The 20,646-nt window shown below is 36.8% G+C and overlaps 1 protein-coding gene across 19 annotated transcripts in view; it reads left to right on the forward strand.

The window, feature by feature from the left end:
* Positions 1-20,646, forward strand: part of RGS6 (regulator of G protein signaling 6) — a 635,028-nt gene that overhangs the window by 430,572 nt on the left and 183,810 nt on the right. The window lies entirely within an intron of this gene.

Here is a 20,646-nt window from a genome sequence, read left to right on the forward strand (position 1 = left end):
GTAGAGAAAATAGAATTTTCATAGCCTCAAATACATGACAAACATGCCAGGTTTCAGTAAGTATAAGCTTGTTTGTGTGGTTGGAGTTTAAAACACATTTATGTGTGTATGTGTTTGAGAAGAGGAGCATATTGGCAGAACAGCCACAGGAATGAAAAGGATACAAGAATTACACCTAATAATATATTATAAAGGAAAGCTGACTTGTAGACTTTGTTCCAAAGGTGGGGCTACTTTTATCTCAAAGGTAACCCATCTACCCTGCTCAGATGGACTGCCGTCAGAGGTTTTAAATATGAGGGAAATCACATCCATGAAGTGGATGGAAGTTTAAGCAGGAAGAAATGAGGAGTGTGGAGACTAGTTATGGAGTCTAGATGAGGGAATGTATGTGAGAAATAAGGCCATATTAACGACAACCACAGCATCAACTGAAACCATGGCTGTACAGCCATGCATCATTAAATACTTATAAAAACCCCATGAGATAGAAACCATTATTATCTCTACCAAGTAATGGAGGAAACTGCTAATTCAAGAGTAACTTTTCCAAGGTCACACTGCTAGTAAATAGCAGGATCTGTTCCTCTGGGCCACCCGTGTAAGGATGGTAGCAGTAGGGTTCAAAAGATCAGAGGAAACAGTAGAAGGTATGATTGACACAACCTGCTGACTTGAAATAGAGCAGAGGGTAACTCATCCAAAATGGATACACCTTAATATCATGGATTGAATACATTAATTTAACTTTTTCTCTTCTGAAACCCCACAAAAATTATAGTAAAAGATTTTTATTTTAAAAGCATGATCTAAAAGTTGGAGGCCTCTATTACAGTGATCTACCATGGGAAATAAACACCCTTAAAAATCTTGAAAAGATAGTCCAGTACAAACGGCAGTCAGTGCCTCACTCTCAAGATGTGCAGATGTGTGAAAGAGTCATGGAGAATAGTCTTCCAACACAGGAGACAATAGCAACAAAACTCAAGAATCTGAAAAACAAATGGATGAGTGGTAACTGACAATAGCCCTGAAACAATCTAACCATCACTTGTCAGTGGACAAAGCTAAAAAAAAAAAAAAAAAAAAAAAAAAAAAAAAAAAAAAAAAAAAAAAAAAAAACAACTCTATATTTATATGATGGAGTTCTCAATGGGCTCAGAAACTGGTAACATCAGCAGACTTTTCTATCTAGTTAGAATACATTTTGCCAACACTCTCACCTACTTAACTACTGCACAGACCAATCACTAGTTAGTGTCTATTGTTTAGCAATATCAGATCCTGCACTTGGCCAGCACAGCTCAGGCTGGTGTTGAGGTGGTTCCTAAGACCAGTCAAGCCCCAGGACAGAAGACAAATCTCATGCTTACCTCTAGTTGCTGGCACTAGAGTAGAGAATTACATAGAGAAAAAATCCAGGTCACTGAGACCCATGGGTACCAAACTTAAAGTGGAAACGCATTAATACATGGCCACCCTGTTACTGTGGCAAGAGAAGCTGTATCTACATGGGACAGTAATCAGCCCACACTTCAGCCTTTCCACCAGCTCAGCAGCCTCCATCAGACTTTCTAGCCATTTGAGAAATAGCCAGTTTCCCATCACAAACCAGCAGATACCAGCAGATACTCTAACATTGGAGCTTCCATTTCAACAGCAACAGCTGGGGGAATAACTTTTTCTCTTCTGTATTGGGACCCCAGTTCTTTAATAAAAATTGAAAGTAAAGATGAAAGAATAATGGACATTATAAGGCTGGTTAATCAGCAGTGTCTTTATTTCTTGCACTGCTACATAACGTACTGTCCATACCTACATGTGACTTTGCTAAATAAACAGCAAGTGATTTCAATGGAAGAAGGCAAGAAGATAGAGACCAATGGCACGATGAAGACAGTCTGCTGGTGAAAGCTTCTTTCCAAAGATGATATTGATGAGGAACGCATGAGCATGTCCCAGCGCATCCAAGACTCTGTCACTCTCAGAAGCTCTGGGAAGCTGCTTGTCACCACTTTCTCAGCAACACAGTGAAAGTCAGAGAATAATGTTGATAAAAAGTAGTATCTTGCTGCAAGGCCCATCTCTACGCTGTCAAGTTACCACATTGAGTTGAAAATTTTGCCAACATATCCAGGTCATCCCAAAGGCAAAAAGAGAAGCAACTGTTAATGACCTACACCAAATAAATCAACAAACACATAGCAATATGCGGATGTGTACCTTTGTAGTGGATCAAATGAGCCTGGACAAGAAACTCTAAATGGAAAGTTTTAGAGCATAAAGAGAACATTCTAGAAAAAGAATGTACTTGCCAAAAAAGTCAAAACTGAGATAAAGGAAAAATTGTAGACCTGGGGAATATGAATTTGGAAAAATAATTTATGGGTACTGAGGATAGAGATAACAGGGGAGGTATGGTTATAAGCAGAGCAGAAAATTGATATACAGTTTTCCAGAATTCACAGGTGACATAGAAGGGAACCATTGTACCAAGTGATACAAAAAGATCAGAGTTGAAGAGATGTGATTTCATCCACGAGTCCCTTTAAAGCAGGCTTTGTGGTGTGTTTGTTTACAACCTTCCTAAGGTGTCGATGTCTACCAGTTGGAACAGTGACACAAGAGATGGTAGGCATTTCTTGACCTTCCATCTCACAAATTAAATTTGTTTGGTGAATTCCTGAAGGATCCATACAGAGCCTGGACTGAAAGCACCTGTTTCGATCTTATGTGCTGAAAGCAAAACCTTTTCTCATCAAATGTTTCTCTTCTTTGTCTTTCTGGCTTTCATATGTGTGATCTAACTTCATTGGTTACATCTTTATTAATAATAAATAATAAAAATGTTAATAAATTTAAATAAATACATTGAATAAAAATAACCTATATTCATCTAACCTGTTTTGGGTAAAGGAGGTTCCTATACCCAAGGTAAGGACTTGAGGAAGTTATGGGTTTGGGAGAGAAGACACAAGATCAGTCTTGATTATGCTAAGCTTGAGGTTTTGAAGGGTTATTCGGGTAGCACTGTTTAGGAGAAGCTTGGAAGTGAGGAGCCAAAGTCCTGGAGAACATTTTATGTAAGAGATATGTATGGATTTGGGAGTCATCAGAGTCTGAGTGACCCGGGACTCCAGGGTCATGACTGGGAACTACAATTTTCACATCTTCTTCTATAAGCCATGTATTAGTCTATCTGCTACCCAGCCTTGAGATAACATGCTCACCCACCCCACATCTTCTATGATTTTGAGTTTGAAATTTGCCCACCAATATGTAAGGGAAATTATCTTCCCTGCTCAGATCAGGACAAACTCATAGGTGAATTCACAGGTATTACTGGGATGAAGAGGGAGAAGGAATGCCTGTTGGTTCACCTGTGGGTTTGAAATGTTGGGATTGGGAAGGTTGGCCCAGGGAGTAAATGCACTGAGTTAGGGGATAGATATGTTTGGGAGAAGGCCAAACACAAGAGATAACCATTAGAATATAATCTCTCTCTTAGAAAGTGAAAAATTAAGAGCTGTAAGGGGTGAGGTTTAGCAAATAAATATTTCTGAGCAAAAATAGAGAATTGGAGAGAGAAGGAAATACGGAAGAAAGAAGAACCCAACATCAGATCAAAGTCCAAGGCTCATTGGCTTTTTGCAGGGGAAGTCACATACAAACCATCTCATCTTCCAGAAGCTTAAGATTTCTGAGCAAGGTGCCCACAGAAAGGGTAGTTCAGAGCCACCCTACCAGTCCCTTTTCAGGACCACAGACCAACCTCCTCAGACCCTCTTTGAATAGTAAGTAGGTAACAAAGATGATCACTGGAGCCAAGATGGTGAGTCTTCGGAGTTTCCAACCTCAGCGTGCCAGCTCTATCCATGCCCCACCTGCCCTGCAGGTGATAGACATATCCTGGGCAGAATGCCTGCCAGCCCCAGGAAAGCAGCCAGATTGTGCAGCTTTGCCCAGCTGTCATAGACAGTCGTTCCAGGATAATTCTCCATCACCTGAATGTCATGAAGAATTTTCCAGGGACTTTGGAGATTTATTTCTTCCAGACCACCCTCAGAAACACAAATTCCTAGCATGTAAGAGCCATAAGATACATCTAGTCTCACTTATTCTTGCAGTCAGGAAGATTGAGTACCAGAGACATGATGTAATGTCCTCAAAAATCACAGTTAAGGACAGAACCAAGACTGGAATCTGGATTCCTCACTACCATTGCAAACTGTTCCCATGATCTCATGCACAAAATTATAGACTCTTGGATTGCAGCAGTTTCTTAAAGGTGTTTGATGCATTCTCCCTGAACATGAGAATCACTTGTGTAACTTGTTAAAAATAGATTTCCAGGACATCCCCGTGGGTCTGGACTCAGGATCCTCTATTTTCAGCAGCTTCTCATATTTATCTCCTACAGCCTGTATGAATTTGGGAATGTGTAAGACCCCTACAGAGTGCTCTCTAGCCTCTGTTTTAACAATCTGCAATGATGGATGTCATCTCTCCTTCCATCTTTGGACAACTTTGACCTTGAGAAACTTTTTTTTTTGTAATAAACCTACCAGCCTCCTCTTGCTTCACTGCATTAGTCCCAATTCTACCTCTGTATCACAAAGAATAGAGGAATGGATTTGATTAAAATTATGCCCACCTAGCTCTTCCTTATGAAATTTTCTTGCACAAATAATTTTCAGAAAATATCCAAGGTATATACATGCATTTTTATTTTACTTAACACATTTTTTTATGAATACATTTCTGTCTTTTCATTATCCACAAATTTATTTTTAATAGCTTTATGTTTACCTAAACATTTAAAAGTATTTTTCTTACAGCTTCTTGGCAATACAGTTTGGAGTCTAGGCTCCAAACAGCCTATGTGACCTGGGTTGGTCACTGCGTGACCTTGAGCTAGTCACCAACCTCTTTGGGCCTTAGTTTTCTCATCTGTTAATTGATAGGTTTGGATTAAATGATATTTGTAGTCCATTCTGACTCTGATCTTCTGAGATTCTTCACAGGATATGTATAAAGGCCTGTCTGAAGTTAATTCTTTTCACTTTTTCTCACGATGTTCTAACTGAATCTACCTCTGAGTTAATTTAGGCCACCAGTTTTGTCTTAAGATGTGTGTCTCAGTCTGTCTTCTGCTGTTGTAACAGAATGCCACAGACTGGGCAAAGAAGAGAGAAATGTATTTCTCACAGTTCTAGGGTCTGGGAAGTCCAAAAGCATGGTGCCAGCATCTAATGAGGGATATCCCATGGCAGTAGGCAGAAAATGGAAGGTGGAAGCATGTGTGTGAACTGGGGATGAGGGGTGCGAACTCAGCCTTTTTATTGGGAACCCACTCCTTGGATAGCTAACCCACTCCTAGGATAACTGCATTAATTCATTCTGTAGTTAATGCTTCTCACTTTTTCTCAAGATGTTCTAACTGAATCTACCTCATGGAACCCTCATGATCTAGTCATTCATTAATGATCCCATCTGTTAATATTGTTACTGTGGTAATTAAATTTCAAGATGAGTTTTGGAGGGGACATCCAAACCATTGCACTGTGGTACTTCCAGATTAGAAAACCAAAGAACAAGAAACAGCCTCTGTTTTAATAACTTGCGATGATGGATGGCATCATCACTCATTCCATCTTTGGACAACTTTGACCTTTAGAAACTTTTTTTATAATGAACTTCCCTGCCTCCCTCTTGCTTCAATTCATTCATCCCAATTCTATCTCTTTCTCACAAATAGAGAAATAGATTTCCCAAATTAGTAATTCCCTGAGAATTGCCCAAAGTTAATCAGTATTCTTAGTCTTTGTTACTCTTCTTCTGCTTCTGTATCACTGGAAGGAAGAACTTTAAAAATGCCTCAAAATAGAGATAATTTGTTGGATGCATGTAGAGGGCTGAATAATGGCCCCCCAAAATATCAGCTTCTAGTTCTTTACATCTGTAAACATTTGTTGGTAAAGGGTCTTTGAAGGTATGGTTACATTAAGTATCTTGATATGGGTAGGTTATTCTAGATCAGGGTGTCTAATCTTTTGACTTCCCTGGGCCACACTGGAAGAAGAATTCTCTTGGGCCACGCATAAAATGCACTAACACTAAAGATAGCTGATGAGCTAGAAAAAAAAATCACACACACACACACAAAAATCTCATAATGTTTTAAGAAAATTGACTAATTTGTGTTAGGCTACATCCAAAGCCATCCTGAGCCACATGTGGCCCATGGGCCATGGGTTGGACAAGCTTGTCCTAGATTATCTGGGTGTGCCCTAAATACAATGACATGTATCCTTACAAATGAGAGTCTGAGGAAAATTTAGTATAGAAAGAAGAGGAGAAGGCCATATGGCCTCAGAGGCAGAGATTAGAGTGATGTGGCCAGAAGCCAAGGATGCCAGCAGCCACCAGAAGATTCCTTAGCACCTCCAGAGCAAGTATGGCCCTGCCAACACCTTGATTATGGCCTGGTGAAACCAACTGTGGACTTCTGGCCTCCAGAACTGTGAGATAATAAATTTCTCTTGTTTTAAGCCACAAAGTTTGTGGTGATTTGTTGCAGCAGCCATAGAAAACTAATACAGTGCCAAAATTACACTAAAAACATTATAGTTTAAAGTAAATGACACAATGATTTTTTTTAGAAAAATTGAGATTCATTAACTGAAAAAAGAAACAAGCAAAAGTTTAGTTTTCTTCCAGTTTTATTTGAAAAAATATAGATTATAATATTAATTTTGAAAGCAAATTATACTAACATGAACTTATGTAGTAGAATTATTTAATAAGCATTCAGCTTAAATTGCTTAATAAAGTTATAAATTGTATTTGTCCAGGTCTAATGTAGTTTAAAATATCTTTTGGATATCATAACTAATCATATTATTTCCACGTTTGTGATGGAATTAAATCAATTAGTTATAAAATAAAATTTATTCTTAATTAGTATGCCAGAATTTATACATACATAAAATAATTTCTTCAAATATTCACTTCGAAAAGTGGTATATTTATTTCAGTAATGCTTCCATTGCTTTGATTTTTTCAGATTTTTTTCTCCAGTAAGAGCTTTTAGAACTTGTTTAAATATCCTCAACAGAAGCAAAGCCATGAATTCATAACCATGTATACATTTATATAATCAAAATTGATTTGGAGATTCTGCTTTGGAGAATGGTAGACTAGCCTACTCAGACCAACTGTCTTAATGAGAACAATTACAAAATCTGGTAAAAAAAAAAAAATTCACTTGATGTCACTGGAGAGTTAACAAGAGAATAAAGAGTTACTGGGCCAAGATTCATGCTAACATAAACATCCATACATATGATGGTGGCCTTGGGTGCTGTTTTTGCCCTGGGGACATTTGGTAATCCAAGAGAGCACCTGTCAGACGATGCCTTTATTAAGGCCCATGGACGTTATCCCCTATGCCATAGGGGTTGTGGATTTGCTAGTTTAAAGAAAACACATGCAAAGATGAGAGCTTATTTACCTGACTCTGGTATTGACTATTAGGTTTTACCATGGTCAGCAGCTGTGGGCTGTGTCGGGTTTGGGTCAGGGAGATGAACAAGGAGGCTACATCTTAACCGCACAGGGAGGGGACGTTTTAACAAGGCCAAAGGTGATGAGGTACATCAGGGTTAACATGTGTTAGGCCTAAAAATGGATGTCAAGGCAGCAACTATATTAAACAAATTTATGATGGGCAGTGATTACTGTTTACCTCTAAGGGGCAGGGAGTATATTGTGATTGGGACAGTACCTGCAAGAGACTACCAGAGTGTTGAAAAAAAATTTTTTTAACATCAATCATGGTAACATGATTAAAATAATGTAAACTGTTCCCACAGTATTTCTTCTTAGCACTTTTCTGTTTGTATAATATTTCACAATAAAAATAGCTTTCCTTTTCCTTTTTCCTTTTGTTTTACAAAAAGTAATTGGAAGTCAGTTTGGTGAATAAAGTCTGTAATTAAAGAGGGAAATGCCAATTGTGGTTTAAATAAGGTGTGACTCTGGGTAAATGAAGTCAGTTTTCTTGTTGTCCTTAAAAGCTGTTTCATAAGTTTATTTCCAAAGAGGATTTCCAAAAACATTTGTAGCACAGCCAATACTGATGGAAAGAAGGGTGTGGCTTTTTTAGGGCCACCTCTGAAAATGACAATGCTTAATTAAATATTGATTATGCTGTGGTTGCCTTAACAAATGTAACTTCACTGTAACATGTTTTATTTAAATGTATGAATTTTTCTCCTTATGGGATTCACTTTAGTAACAACCTCTTAAAATCCTGTCAACTTATAACCGTGAAAGCAAAGGCATATCTCTGATGTTCCTGGCCTTTGTGTCATTAAAATCTTACTCTAAATGTCACATTAATTCATCTTTTCAACATTTTTCCTTGTTTGATTTTTTTCTCCTGGAAGAAAAAATGCTAAGTGGAATGGAGGAAGGAAAAGACAGGTAGTTTATTAAAAGTCAAAATATACCATACAAACCCCTAATTGTACTCTAAAATTTCTTTTTAAACATTTCTATTAAAAAATTCTGGGCCGGGCATGGTGGCTCATGCCTATAATCCCAACACTTTTGGAGGCCAAGGCGGGCGGATCACCTGAGGTTGGGTGTTCGAGACCAGCCTGACTAACATGGAGAAACCCCGTCTCTACTAAAGATACAAAATTAGCTGGGCATGGTGGCGCATGCCTGTAATCCTAGCTGCTCAGGAGGCTGAAGCAGGAGAATTGCTTGAACCTGGGAGGCTGAAGCAGGAGAATTGCTTGAACCTGGGAGGCAGAGGTTGCAGTGAGCCGAGATCGCACCATTGCACTCCAGCCTGGGCAACAAGAGTGAAACTCCATCTCAAAAGAAATTAATTAAATAAAACATTCTGTTTCCAGTAAGATAAAATTTGAGAAGAGAATGAAATCCAGATGTAGTGTAGCTGACCCGGGATCACTGACTCCTTTTTAGAGAAGGAACTGGGAAACTGCAGTGGACATGATGCTCTGGAGCAACAATGACTATGGATTTCACTGCATCATCGGTCGCAGCACCGAATTCTATACACTAAAATCTCTGGATGAGATGCTGGTGGGAAGACCCTAACAAAATCATGTTTCTGACAGAAAGTCTGTACACATTATGAGCAAGGAGAACATTAGTTTTCAGCTTAGCTCCTTGTGCAGTTGAATTTGCTACTCTGTTCTGAAGACATTGGTGCCAGATAAAAGCTTTAAACACAAAACGTTGTTACTGACATGTTAAAATAATTATGCCATGTATTATATATACAAAAATTTAAAAGCTAAATTGAGAAGTTATTGTTGTATCATTTATATAGGCTTTGTTCTCCTTAAACACGTTGACTTTAATAAGGCATGTTTTGTACAAATAAAGTCTAATTCTACCATCAGTTGCAGCCACAGGAAATTTGAAGTCATTTTTATATAAAATTTGAATTCCAACACTTAATGCAGGTTCTGTGACACCATTTTCTAGATCCAAGAAGGAAATCATTGGCTCAGGATTTTCTACAGCAATCTATCCTGTATGTTCCTCAGATAATATGCCCCTAGAATATTATTTTTTATGAGAATTAATGACAGAAACATTTGAGCTTATCATTGATGACATTTGTTGACTATCAAAATTGTCTAAAACCTCTCACATTTATCCAGGTATAAAAGTAAACTTCTAGGTTGGGCGTAGGGTAGGTTGGGAGTCAAAAGAGGACACTCTATAGAGTCACAGTTCATAGGTTTTCCTAAAGAACACTTTCTAAATCTAAATTTTTCCTCCCACCAAGCCAAATGAGGAGGGCTCCAGGGAAATCACTGGTGATGATTAGGGGTCCTACAAGAAGCAGGGTGTTAACCTTCTCACTGATTGGATTCTTGCTGAGCTGTTGAACCCATAGCTCATCCTTGCTTCTGCTGCCAGAGAGGAAAATATGGAAAAGTTCATGGGCCATTTGCCAGGTCCCTCTTAGAGTTTGTGGATGTATATGAACTGAGACTCTTGAGGCTAAGAGGCTGCATGGGGCAGCCCACACCAAAAGGCAAATAGGGCACATATTGTAGTGTGATGCTTAAGGAGAAATATATGGAGCACTGGCCTCCCCACCCCCAGGATCCCTGTGACTCTTGGAGGGTCAAGGGAGCATCATCATGGAGACAGAAGACAGAGAAAGAGAGGAAAAGAGGAAGCCGAGCCCACCCTTTTCCTTTCTAGGTCCTCTAGACAAAGCTGTGAAGGGAAAAAAAATAGAAGATAAAATGGGATTTAAATTTTAAACTGGACTAAATTGCAAGTGACCAGAAAGCTAAAGGGTCTGCTCAAGATGTCATAAGGGAAAAGTAAAATTATTTCCCATTGGTACCTCATTGAGTTCATATTGTTCAAGAAACTGGATATAATACCTAGTGACAAAGAGACTAGGACTTCTGTTTTGTTCTTGTCATACAGCCAAATATTGTTCTGGTCACACAGCCATAACAATACCCATTGGGGCAGGACACTGAACTGGTAAGAAAGTAAGGGAAATTTTTAGAGGCCTTAAAATAGAAAGTGAGAATTCAGGAAAGTAGACTCATTTTAGATTAGTCTTTTCTCAGAGGACATCTGTCCATCCTGGGTAGTCTAGGGCATGAATTTTAAAAGCCTATGTATATGAGTATCAAGTAAAAAATTGAGTAGGGTGGCAGTCAGTTCAGAGACTCCTGAAGAGCAATACGATTATTAGATGAGTAGGGGGAAAAGGCTTTAGAGAAGGAGATGACGGAAATAATTGTTTTGTCTTTGGCTATTAACAGGTGAAAGACAGGAGAAAAAGTCTCCCTAGAAAATTCCTAAGTCCAAATTCTAAGTCTGTTCTTGTTGGTGTGTCTCACTAAACCCCATGTGGCCCAAAAATTCAAGCAAAAATTTAAACTTTCTTTTTTTTTTTCTTTTATTATTATACTTTAAGTTTTAGGGTACATGTGCACATTGTGCAGGTTAGTTACATATGTATACATGTGCCATGCTGGTGCGCTGCACCCACTAACTCATCATCCAGCATTAGGTATATCTCCCAAAGCTATCCCTCCCCCCTCCCCCCACCCCACAACAGTCCCCAGAGTGTGATGTTCCCCTTCCTGTGTCCATGTGATCTCATTGTTCAATTCCCACCTATGAGTGAGAATATGCGGTGTTTGGTTTTTTGTTCTTGCGATAGTTTACTGAGAATGATGATTTCCAATTTCATCCATGTCCCTACAAAGGACATGAACTCATCCTTTTTTATGGCTGCATAGTATTCCATGGTGTATATGTGCCACATTTTCTTAATCCAGTCTATCATTGTTGGACATTTGGGTTGGTTCCAAGTCTTTGCTCTTGTGAATAGTGCCGCAATAAACATACGTGTGCATGTGTCTTTATAGCAGCATGATTTATAGTCCTTTGGGTATATACCCAGTAATGGGATGGCTGGGTCAAATGGTATTTCTAGTTCTACATCCCTGAGGAATCGCCACACCAACTTCCACAATGGTTGAACTAGTTTACAGTCCCACCAACAGTGTAAAAGTGTTCCTATTTCTCCACATCCTCTCCAGCACCTGTTGTTTCCTGACTTTTTAATGATTGCCATTCTAACTGGTGTGAGATGGTATCTCATTGTGGTTTTGATTTGCATTTCTCTGATGGCCAGTGATGATGAGCATTTTTTCATGTGTTTTTTGGCTGCATAAATGTCTTCTTTTGAGAAGTGTCTGTTCATGTCCTTTGCCCACTTTTTGATGGGGTGGTTTGTTTTTTTCTTGTAAATTTGTTTAAGTTCATTGTAGATTCTGGATATTAGCCCTTTGTCAGATGAGTAGGTTGTGAAAATTTTCTCCCATTTTGTAGGTTGCCTGTTCACTCTGATGGTAGTTTCTTTTGCTGTACAGAAGCTCTTTAGTTTAATTAGACCCGATTTGTCAATTTTGGGTTTTGTTGCCATTGCTTTTGGTGTTTTAGACATGAAGTCCTTGCCCATGCCTATGTCCTGAATGGTATTGCCTAGGTTTTCTTCTAGGGTTTTTATGGTTTTAGGTCTAACGTTTTTTCCCCCCACTCAGTAAATATTTAATGATGAAAAAACGCAAGTTTTATAATACAAATATATAAAATTATGAAAACAATTTTTATAACAATCATGTGATAGTCTTTAAAAGACTACAGAAAGTTTAAAATATAATTTTGTAATTATAGATATACTTATAAACAATGAAGTTTTATAAAATTAATCATTTGATATTTTTAAAAAGGCTATCCAAAGGAATTTAAAATCAGAGAATGTTGTTGAAACTGAACACCAACTGTATCTACATTTATTTCTTTTTTTTAAATACTTTAAGTTCTAGGGTACATGTGCACAACATGCAGGTTTGTTACATATGTATACATGTGCCATGTTGGTGTGCTGCACCCATTAACTCGTCATTTATATTAGGTATTTCACCTAATGCTATCCCTCCCCCCTCCCCCCACCCCACGACAGGCCCTGGTGTGGGATGTTCCCCTTCCTGTGTCCAAGTGTTCTCATTGTTCAATTCCCACCTATGAGTGAGAACATGCGGTGTTTGGTTTTTTGTCCCTGCGATAGTTTGCTGAGAATGATGGTTTCCAGCTTCATCCATGTCCCTACAAAGGATGGCACTATTCACAATAGCAAAGAGTTGGAGCCAACCCAAATGTCCATCAGTTATAGACTGGATTAAGAAAATGTGGCACATATACACCATGGAATACTATGCAGCCATAAAAACTTTAAACTTTCTCTATTTCAGTACTGCCCCCAGCTACCAGGAAGAAGCAAACACATCTCCTCTCTGGAGAAGCACACATTAAATACAGAACAAAAAAAATTCCAGATAAAAACAAAAGTCACTGGAAACATAAGAAAACAAAACAACATAAGGATAAGTCAGCAAAGAGCACAAATGGCAGAATCCAACACATAAAGATTGCAGACATTTTAATTATATTCAGATTATAGAATAATTATTAGATCATATGAAATTGCCATTTTTATAGGTCAAAGCTGGTAACTATCTGCAGTTCCATATGCTTAACATAATGTTTTTAAAGAAATAAGAGAGTATTGGAAGTATGTTGAAGACAAGAGGATTAAGGATTCTCAAAAAGGACTAGAAGCTTTGATAAGTAGCCAAATGGAATCTCTGCAAATGAAAAATATAATTGAAATTAGAGACTTAATAGAAACATTAAACAGCAGATATGACACAGCTAAACAAAGAGTTGATAAACTAGAAGATAAAGCAGATAAAAGTACTCAGAATGTATCACGGAAAGGCAGAAACATAAATAATATGAAAGAGAGGTTAAAAGACTTGAAGAAGAGAGTGATAAATTCTAACATCTAATCAAATTTTGAGAAGTAAATAACAGAGAAAATGGGAAGAACAATTCTTCCCCATTGTCTTTATTATTTCCTTCCAAATATAAAGATCTAATAGTTGACAGTTTTTCAGAGTGGATTAAAAGCATCGGGTTCCAAAAGCCAAAAAAATTCCAAGCAGGATAAAATGAAAACAAATCTATATCTAGCTACATTGATGTCAAATTTCAGAACACTAAACACAAAAAGAATCTTCAAAATGACTAGAGAGGGCCAGCCAAGCAGACTTCGCCTGTGTTCCAAGCCTGAGAAACAGCACCATGGGCCACCCCTGGCAGACACGTCCCTAGGCTGGCTGAGCAGCTGTGCACCCATGTCCTGGGCCTGAGAAAGAGCCCCACAGACTGCTCCTGGCAGGCATGCCCCCAGGCCAGCTGAGAAACCATGTGCCCCTAGACAGAGTAACAGCTCTGTGGTCCCAACCCCAGTGAGCCAGACCCCAAGAAAGCTGACCCACTGTGTGCAGACATATGCCTCCAATCTGAGCAACAGCTCAGCAAGCCCACCTCTGGAAAAGTTGCACCACTACCACCACAAACTGTCTAAGCCTAGGCCACTGAGACATTCATAAATGTCGCTAGTATGGATTACAGCTTAAGAAACTACTGGAGACTATACTACTGTGTCTACCCAGAAGCAAAGCCAATGCACTGCAGTGAGCCCACACCCCAACACCCACATAAATGAATAAATCTTTTCCTATTAAACCTACTCCATAAAATTGGAAGAGGTGACTGTTTCATCAGATGTGTAGAAATCAATGTAGGGACACAATAAACATGAAAAAGCAAGGAAACAGACCTCCAAAGGAACACAATAATTCCCTAGTAATAAACCCCAATCATAAGGAAATAAATGAAATGACAGAAAAAGAATTCAAAATAATAATTCTAAACAAATTCAGTGAAATATAAGAAAATATATTCAATGAAATCATGAAAACAATAATTCATTATTTTAATGAGAAATTCAACAGAGATAGATATCATTTAAAATGAACCAAATTCTACGGCTGAAGAACTCAGTGAGTGAAATAAAAAATACAATTGAGAACTTCAACACCAGACTAGACCAAGCAGAAGAATTTGTTCTTACTTGAAGACAGGTATTTTGAAATAATACAGGCAAACAAATAGATGAAATTAAATAAATAATAAAAAGGAATTAAGTCAAAGGATTTATGGGATATCATTAAGTGAACAAATATTTGCATTGTGGACATTCTGGAAGAAGAGAAGGGAAAATGTGCAGAAAACATATTTAATGAAATAATATGTGAAAACTTTCCAAGTCTTGGGAGAAAGATCCAGGAAGCTCAAAGAACCCCAAATAGATATAATCCCCACAGGTCCTCTCTGAGGCACATTTTAGTCAAATTGTCGAAAGTCAAAGACAAACAGCAAAAGAAAAGCTTCAAGTCACATATAAGGTAATCTCCATCAGATTGATAGCAGATTTCTCATCAGAAACTATGTAGGCCAGGAAAGAATAGAATGATAAAGTCAAAGTAGTGAAAGAAAAAAAAAATAAAACTTGCCATTCAATATTATGCCCAGCAAAGCCATTCTTTAGAAATGAAGGAGAAATAAAATTTTTCGCAGACAAGCAAAAATTAAGAAAATTCATCACCACTAGACCAACCTTACAAGAAACGCTTAAAAGAGTCTTACATCTAGAAGTGAAAAGACAATAACCACTGTCATGAAAGCATGCAGAACTATAAAACTTATTGATGGAGCCAATACACAAAGGAGAAAGAAAAAGGAATCAGACCATATCACTACAGAAAAACACCCAACTGCAAAAATAAGAGAGGAAGTAAGGAACAAAAGATATACAAAACAAGTTAAAAAAAATCGATAGGATGATAAAAGTCCTCACCTATCAATAATAACCTTGAATGTAAATAGATTAAAATCTCCATTTAGATATAGACTGACTGAACAGATTAAAAATACAAGATACAATATACAGCCCACAAGAAACTCATCTCACCTATAAAGACACAAATAGACTGAAAGTGAAGTGATGGAAAAAGATACTCCATGCAAACAGAAACCAAAAGCAAGCAGAGCAGCTGTACTTATATCAGACAAAACACACTTCAAGACAAAAGCTACAAAAAGAGACAAGGGCATTATATGATGACGAAGAGATTAATTCAGCAAGAGAATATAACAATTGTAAACATATGCACTTAACACTAGGGCACCTAGATATATAAAGCAAATATTATTAGATCTAAAGGGAGAGATAGACTACAATACAATAATAGTTGGGGACTTTAACACCCCACTCTCAGCCTTCGACAGATCATCTACACAGAAAATCAACAAAGAAACATCAGATTTAAACTGCACTATAGACCAAATAATATGAACCTAACGACATTTACAGAATATTTCACCCAATAGCTGCAGAATATGCATTTTTTTTCATCAGCACGTGGAACATTCTCCAGGCTTGACCATATATTAGGACACAAAACAAATCTCAAAAAGCTTTTCAAAATCAAAATTATGGCCAGGCATGGTGTAATCCCAGCACTTTGGGAAGACAATGCAGGAGGATTGTTTGAGCCCGAGTTTGAGACCAGCCTGGACAACATACTGAGGCTTTGTCTCTACAAAAGATTAAAAAATTAACCGCCCGTGCTGCTGCACACCTGTGGTCCCAGCTACTCAGGTGGCTGAGGTGGGAGGATCTCTTGAGCCCAAGAGGGTTGCAGTAAGGATGCAGTGAGCCATGATCATGCCTCTGCACTCCATCCTGGGCAATAGAGTGAGACTCTATCTCCAAAAAAAATATTGAAATTTTATCAAGTATTTAATCTGACCACAATGGAATAAAACTGGGTATTAGTAACAAGAGGAACATTTGAAACTATACAAATACACAAAAATTAACCTGCTCCTGAGTGACCAATGAGTGAAGGAAAAAATTTAAAGTGAAATTTAAAAATTCCTTGAAACAAATGTAAATAGAAGCACAACATACCAAAACGTACGGGACACAGCAAAAGCTATATTACAGGCAAGTTTATAACAATAAATTCCTAGGTTGAAAAACTAAAAAGATTTCAAATCATCAACTTGAGATGCATCTCCAGAAACTAGAAAACTGAGAACAAACCAATCCAAAGTTAGTAGGAAAGAAATGATAAAGATCAGAGCAGAAATGAACAATATTGAAACTGAAGGAAAAAATACAAAAGATCAATGAAATAGAAAGTTGGTTTTTGAAAAGATAAACAAAATTTTAAAAACCTTCAGCTACACAATGAAAAAAAGAGAAGACCCAAATAAATCAGAAATGAAAAAGGAAACATCACAACGAATACCACAGAAATAACAAAGGATCGTTAGAGACTATAATGAACAACTCTATGCCAGTAAATTTAAAAACCTAGAGGAAATAAATTCCTGAACACATACAACCTATCAAGATTGAACCAAGAAGAAATAGAAAACCTGAATAGGTCAATAACAAGTAATAAGATTAAATCAGTAATAAAAAGTTTCCCAAAAAAGAAAAGCCCAGAATTGGATGGCTTCACTGCTGAAATCTACCAAACCCTTGAAGAAAATTAATGCTAATTTTTCTTAAACTATTCCAAAAATTTGAAGTAGAGGAAATTTTTCCTAACTCATTCTGTGAGACCAGTGTAACTAACTAGATAAGGACACAACCAAAAAATGAAAAAGGCTATACAAGTTAATATCCTTAATGAACATAGACACAAAAATCCTCAACAAAATACAAACCAAATCCAACAACACATCAAAAAGATAATACACCATGATCAAGTAGGATTTATCTCATGAATGCAAGGATGATTCAACATATGCAAATCAATAAATATAATACATCACATCAATAGAATGAAACACAAAAGTTATGTGATTTTCTCCAAAGATGCAGAAAAAGCATTCAATACAATTCAACATCCCATCATGATAAAAACTCTCAATTAAGATGGTATAGAAGGAAAGTACCTTAACATAATAAAGGCCACATAAGATAAACCCACAGCTAACATGGTACTGAATGGGGAAATCTTAAAAGCTTTTTCACTAAGAACTGGAAAAAGACAAGGATGCCCACTCTTACCATTCTTATTCAACATAGTAATGGAAGCCCTAGCCAGAGCAATTGGCAAAAAAATAAATAAAGGGCATCCAAATTGGAAAGAAGGAAATCAAATTGTCTCTGTTTGCAGACACATGAACTTATATGTAGAAAAACCTAAAGGCTATATCAAAAAACTCTTAGAACTGATAAGTGAATTCAGTAAAGTTGCAGGTTACAAAATCAACATACAAAGATCAGTAGTGTTTCTGTACTTGAACAATGAACTAATGAAAAAGAAATCAAAAAGGCAATCCTACTTACAATAGCTACATTTAAAAAAAACCTAGGAATAAACTTAACCACAGAAATGAAAGACCTTTGTAAGGAAGACTACAAAACACTGATGAAAGAAGTTGAAGAGGATACAAATGGAAAGACATCTCATGCTCATGGATAAGAAGAATTAACATTGTTAAAATGACCATACTACCCAAAACAAACTATGGATTCAATGCAATCTCTACCAAAATAATAATGATATTCTTCACAGAAATAGAAAGAATCATAAAAATGTACATGGAACCACAAAAGACCATGAATAGCCAAGGCAATCCTCAGCAAAAAGAACATAGTTAGAGGTATCACACTGCTAGACTTCAAAATATACTACAAAGCTGTAGTAACCAAAACAGCATGGTACTGTTATAAGAATAGACACAGAGACCAATAGAGCAGAAGAGAACCCAGAAATTAATCCACATATCTATAGCCAACTGATTTTTGACAAAGATGTGAAGAACACTCACTGAGGCAAAACAAAACAAAACAGTATCTTAAATAAATGGTCCCGAAAAAATCAGATATCCATATACAGAAGAATGAAACTAGAGCTCATCTCTCATCCTATACTAAAGCCAACTCAAAATGGATCAAAGACCTAAATGCAAAATCTGAAAATATAAAACTAGTACAAGAAAACATAGGAGAAATGTTTCAGGACATTGGCCTGGGAAAAGATTTTATGAATAAGACCCCACTGGCACAGACTACAAAAGCAAAAATAAACAAATGGGATTATATCAAACTAAAAAGCTTCTGTACAGTAAAGGAAACAAGAATGAGAAGACAACTTGCAGAATGAGAGAAAATATATTCAAACTTTTCATCTGATAGGAGGTCAATATCCAGAATATGCAAGGAACTCAAATATCTCGACAGCAAAAAAAAAATGAACAATCCAATTTTAAAATGGGCAAATAATCTAAACAGGCATTTCTCAAAAGAAGACATATAAGTGACCAAAAAATACATGAAACAAGTGTTCAACATCATGAATCATCAGGGAAATGCCAATCAAAACCACAATGAGGTATCATTTTACCCCAGTCAGGATGGCTATTATCGTAAAGACAAAAATAACAAATGCTGGCAAGAATGCAGAGAAAAGGGAACTTATGCACTGTTGATGGGGATGTAAACTAGTAGAGCCACTATGGAGAACAGTATGGAGGTTCCTCAAAACACTAAAAATAGAACTACTATAGCATCCAGCAATTCCATTACTGGACATTTATGCAAAGGGAAGGAAATCAGTATATCAAAGGGACATCTACACCCCCATGCTTATTGCAGCACTATTATATAGCCAAGATATGGAATCAACCTAGGGTGTCCAACAATAGATGGATGAACAAAGAAAATGTGGTATTAATATATAGGTATATGTGACGGAATACTATCAGGCTAAGGAAAAGAATAAAATCCTGTCATTTGTGGCAACATGGATGGAACTGGAGGATATTATGCTAAGTGAAATAAGGCAGATACCACATGTTGTCACTCATATGTGGAAGCTAAAAAATATTGATCTCATAGAAGTAGAAAGTAGAGCAGAGGATACTAGAGGTTGAGAAGGGTAGAGAGGGGGAGAGACTTGTTAAAGGATACAAAATTACAGATAGGAGTAAGTTCTAGTGTTCTATAGCACTGTAGAATAACTCTAATTAGCAATAATATATAGTTTCAAATAGCTAGATGGAGAATATTGAATGTTTTCAACACAAAAAAAGATAAATGTTTGAGATGATAGACTATGCTAATTACTCCGATCTGATCACTATGCATTATATGTATCAAAACATCACTATGTACCCCATAAATATGTACAATTTGTACATCAATTTTTTAAATAAAACAACTAGAAATAAAAGACAGATTGCCTATCAAAAATTGACTGGCAGATAGCTTCTATGTAAAAATGGATGCTACAAGGCAGTAGAAGACCATCTTTCATGTGTTCTGATAAAATAACAATTAGAATTCTACCTGTAATGAAACTATCTTTCAACAAGAGCAAAATTATCATGCAAAAGAAGTGAAAGGAATGTATCACTACCCTATCTTTACCAAAGAAATGTCTACAAAATATATTTGAGGAAGAAGAAAAATTATCTCAGGATGAAAGTTTGAGATATCAAAAGGAATGATAAATACTGTGGTAAGTGGGGCTTAATCTAAACAATCATGGACTGTATAAAGAAAAAGCAATAACATCCACTATGAGGAGTTAATAAAAACCCAAATGACTTCTAACTACTGGAAAATAAGAGCATGCAAATTGGGAAAGGATATAAACGTCCTCTATTGTGTGGAAAAATGGTAAAGCTACTTAGTAGTTTTAGACTGGTAAGAACACTCACTGGAGCAAAAAAACAGTGTCTTAAAATAAATGTTGCTGGGAAAACTGGATATCCAGATGCAGAAGAATGGCTTCTTAAAAAGCCATTCTTCTGCATAGCTTTTTAAGTTGAAATTAATTAAAGTCATGTAGAATATTAAAATTTAGTCACCTGTATTAATAAAATTTAAAACTTATGCTCATCAAAAGATCTATTAAAGTAAAAAGAAGCCACAATTGGAAGAAGATATTTGCAGCACACACCAACAAAGCATTAGAATCATGAATATATAAAAGACTTCTAAAAATTGAGAAAACAACAAACAATGCCATAGAAAAATGAGCAAAACCATGAACAAACATTTCATAGAAGAGAAAATATACATGACCAATAAACATACAACAGTTGCTCAATGTCATTAATAAT

The sequence above is a fragment of the Pan paniscus genome, chromosome 15 (assembly GCF_029289425.2).
Source record: "Pan paniscus chromosome 15, NHGRI_mPanPan1-v2.0_pri, whole genome shotgun sequence".
Taxonomy (NCBI): domain Eukaryota; kingdom Metazoa; phylum Chordata; class Mammalia; order Primates; family Hominidae; genus Pan; species Pan paniscus.